Source organism: Dermochelys coriacea, chromosome 6 (genome assembly GCF_009764565.3).
Source record: "Dermochelys coriacea isolate rDerCor1 chromosome 6, rDerCor1.pri.v4, whole genome shotgun sequence".
In the NCBI taxonomy this organism is placed as follows: Eukaryota; Metazoa; Chordata; order Testudines; family Dermochelyidae; genus Dermochelys; species Dermochelys coriacea.
The window spans coordinates 122,305,444-122,310,118 of record NC_050073.1 but is presented as its reverse complement, the minus strand read 5'-3'; positions in this window follow the sequence as shown (position 1 = coordinate 122,310,118).

The following is a 4,675-nucleotide window of genomic DNA, read 5'->3' as shown; positions in this document are numbered from 1 at the left end:
TGCCCAAGGGCTGAATGTTTCAGGGAGACAATTTTGGGGAAATTCAGGACTGGGTAGCGTTGGAGTCACTCTGAAAATAGCAACTGGACGGTGGAAACCAGGGTGTAATCTGCATGCGTGTATGCCAGCTGTTGGTGTCTGGGCTGTGAGCACCTTGGGCTGCAGGGCAAGTGGTGACACAACCCCTCACTAGTCTGGGATGAACCCCAAAACATCACAGGTCCTACCCTAAATAGTTTACAATCTAAGTACAAAATGATAGCCAACAGGTGATGCGGGAGCACAAGGAAACAATAAGAACAAAACTCATACAGTTACTTGGTTTCTGCTCTCTAAAGGCAGTGGGAGAAGTGCCCATCTTTCCTAAATGTGACGTGGCTGGGGACTGAAGATCTAAAGTGATTATCTTTACATGAATAATTTAATAATGCCAGCCACATACAGTGTGTGCTTACAGAAGGGAGTTTCCCTGGACATTTTAGTTATCCTACAATCAAAACTACAGTTTTAGCTTAAATCCAAAATGTGAGTGTAGATATTGGACGAGGTAACTTTCTTAATATTAAAAAAGAAAAGGAGTACTTGTGGCACCTTAGAGACTAACAAATTTATTTGAGCATAAACTTTCGTGAGCTACAGCTCACTTCATCGGGTGCAGTCAGAGGCTTGACTGTCTTTTTGTTTTAAAAGGAGTCTTAATTTTGCCTCTAACTTTTCATTCATATTTCATCGACCGCATATGCCTGCCTAGCAGTCTTCCAGCCTTCCACCACATTTGAAGCAAATGGACTTGGTCCAGTGATGGCATGAGTAAAAGCAGATGGACTGGCTTGAAGCCTGTATACTCACTGACAGGTGTAGAGAAGTTGCTGGCAGATGAAATGGAAGAAGAGAGTAATAGGGTATACACAAGCTCTTTAGAGCCATTTGGTGGATGGGATGACTAGCCCCAGGCAGATGGAGTAGAAGAGACTACCCAGATGGGGACAAACACAGAGCAGAAAGGCAGGGTCCTGTTGACAAATCCTCAGATGACCCTGATTTTTAGTTCACTGGTTTCCTTTTTGTTTTGGACTCTAACCCTGCAGAAGGAGTAGGACTCTAGTGTGCCTTCACCAGAAGGCTAAGGCACTACGGCACTAGATTGGTGGGGGATAACACCCAACAGTTGGGGACCCGCAGCGGTAAAGTAATGCCTGATCATAGAATCATAGAATATCAGGGTTGGAAGGGACCTCAGGAGGTCATCTAGTCCAACCCCCTGCTCAAAGCAGAACCAATCCCCAACTAAATCATCCCAGCCAGGGCTTTGTCAAGCCTGACCTTAAAAACTTCAAAGGAAGGAGATTCCACCAACTCTCTAGGTAACCCATTCCAGTGCTTCACCACCCTCCTAGTGAAAAAGTTTTTCCTAATATCCAACCTAAACCTCCCCCACTGCAACTTGAGACCATTACTCCTTGTTCTGTCATCTGCTACCACTGAGAACAGTCTAGATCCATCCTCTTTGGAACCCCCTTTCAGGTAGTTGAAAGCAGCTTTCAAATCCCCACGCAGTCTTCTCTTCCGCAGACTAAACAATCCCAGTTCTCTCAGCCTCTCCTCATAAGTCATGTGTTCCAGTCCCCTAACCATTTTTGTTGCCCTCCGCTGGATGCTTTCCAATTTTTTCACATCCTTCTTGTAGTGTGGGGCCCAAAACTGGACACAGTACTCCAGATGAGGCCTCACCAATGTCGAATAGAGGGGAATAATCACGTCCCTCGATCTGCTGGCAATGCCTCTACTTATACAGCCCAAAATGCCATTGGCCTTCTTGGCAACAAGGGCACACTGTTGACTCATATCCAGCTTTTCGTCCACTGTAACCCCAAGTCCTTTTCTGTAGAACTGCTGCCTAGCTATTCGTTCCCCAGTCTGTAGCAGTGCATGGGATTCTTCCGTCCTAAGTGCAGGACTCTGCACTTGTCCTTGTTAAACCTCATCAGATTTCTTTTGGCCCAATCTTCTGATTTGTCTAGGTCCTTCTATATCCTATTCCTACCCTCCAGCGTATCTACCTCTCCTCCCAGTTTAGTGTCATCTGCAAACTTGCTGAAGGTGCAAACCATGCCATCCTCCAGATCATTAATGAAGAACAAAATCAGCCCGAGGACCAACGGTTGGGGCACTCCACTTGATACTGGCTGCCAACAAGACATGGAGCCATTGATCGCTACCCGCTGAGCCCAACAATCTAGCCAGCTTTTTATCCACCTTATAGTCCATTCATCCAGCCCATACTTCTTTAATTTGCTGACAAGAATACTGTGGGAGACTGTGTCAAAAGCTTTGCTAAAGTCAAGGAATAACACGTCCACTGCTTTCCCCTCATCCACAGAGCCAATTATCTCATCATAGAAGGCAATTAGATTAGTCAGGACTGACTTGCCCTTGGTGAATCCATGCTGACTGTTCCTGATCACTTTCCTTTCCTCGAAGTGCTTCAGATTCCTGGAGGACCTGCTCCATGATTTTTCCAGGGACTGAGGTGAGGCTGACAGGCCTGTAGTTCCCCAGATCCTCCTCCTTCCCTTTTTTAAAGATGGGCACTACATTAGCCTTTTTCCAGTCGTCTGGGACCTCCCTCGATCCATGAGTTTTCAAAGATAATGGCCAATGGCTCTGCAATCACATCCGTCAACTCCTTTAGCACTCTCGGATGCAGCGCATCCGGCCCCATGGAGGGGCCACAAGGGGCCACAACCGTACCAATTTGGTGGAGAATGTGGACATTGATCTAGCTGCTGGAGAAGGGAGCAGGTCAGGACTTTAAACAAAAAACAAAACATAAGAAATGCATCCCCAGCAGCAGGGACTGCTGATACAGCATGGATCAACTGCTGTAACAGATGGCAGAGCAGAATGCCCAACGCCAACAACACCTCCAGCAGATGGTTACACCGCAGCAGCAGCTGATCCAGGATTAACTGCCCAGCAGCAACCGCAACAACAGCTAATGCAACAAGTCACGACCAGATTCTGATCTCCCACAGTGGCAGGACCTTGCCTTTCTGATCCTGTCAGACCAACAACGATGTGACCTGAGGATAATTCAGAGGGTCTTTCTGAAAATGTTTGAAAGGGTGGCAGTGGCAGCATGTTGGCAACCTGAGCCATGGGTAATATTTTTGGTCCTGTACTTGACCAGGATGGCGCAAATGGCCTAGTATACGTTACATCTAATAACATCCTGAGTTTATGCGGGACTCATATTTTGGACCCCTTGGGTATCTTGGAGGAAACGTTCCACCAGCAATTTCAGGAGTGATATCCTCCAGGGGCCTGACTCTACATTGTGGCACAGAAATTGTGAGATCTGTGATGGCGATGGCTCAGACCTGAGACGAAGACAGGGGTCCAAATACCAGAAATGATTCTGCTGGAACAATTTATGTAGATACCCCTCATCATGCGAAAAGACTGAGTCTTACACCACTGATCCAAGTCAATGGCTGAAGCCTTCCAGCTAATGAAGAATGATATAACGGCTAGGACAGCTATAGTGACATCTCAATAGGGACCCCTTAGGACCAACGGATGGGCTCTGGTGAATGGGACCCTGCCTGGGGGGCTCCTAGGCCCAGTTGATCCTGCCTTACTAAACCTACAGCCAATGTCAGGTGTGGAGAGGGGAGTTAAAAGAAGGTGACCTAGATCAGTTGAAGGCTGACCAGCAAGGACAGCAGAGCTCTGCTACTTCCTCAGTGAGGAAAGCCTGGTTCCAGCCAAGAGTGAAGAACCTAAGGAAGCTTGCCACCTGGATGAGTCATTTGGTGGCTGGGATGACTTGGCCCAGGCAGACAGAGAAGAAGGGACTCACCCCATGGAGACAAACCTGGTGCAGAAGGGTGGGGTATAGCTGACAAATTTGGGGATGATCCTGATTGCTGGTTCACTGTTTTTCCTTTTTGTTTTGGACTTTAACACTGCAGAAGGGGTAGGAATCCTATGTCCCTTAGCCAGAGAGCTAAGGCACCACAGCACCACATTGATAAGGGCCAACACCCAACTGTTGGGGATCTGAAGTGGGGCAGCTGTACTCTAATGGGCCAGAAGGGGCTACTACCTCGACATTTCCTTCTTCTCTTTGGAGGCCCCATTTGATAACCAGCCCTAGCACTAATATGTTTAAAAGAAATATTTTGTATCTGTCTTCTTTCCAGGTTGAAATAGTCCAAATCTAGATTGGTCAGACTCTCGTGTGACTGAATGCTAAGATTTCATGAACTTGTGTGTCCACATGGCTAAGATTTTCTCTGACACCCCCTTCCAAAACAGGAGCTGAGGCCAGCTGAGAGATAGCTGGGGAGTGTTGAAGTTGTTGGTGCAGAGGGCAACCCGGGGCGCCTCCTGTATCCCTCACCCACCTCTTCCCCGCCCCGCTACTCTGTGCCCCTCACACATCCTCCTTCCCCTCCCTAGATCCTTCCCACAGCAGCCAGCCCCCACCCCATACCTCTTCCCCAGCCACCTCCCCCCTCTATCTGTGCCCCTCCCCAGCCACCTCCCCCCCATCTGTGCCTCTCCCTATGCCCTGATTGGCCTTCTCCCTCCCTAAGCCCCGCCCACAGCCCCCACCCCCTCCCTCGGCCCCGCCCCCGCCATCTATCCCTCTGCTCCGCCCCTCCGCTGC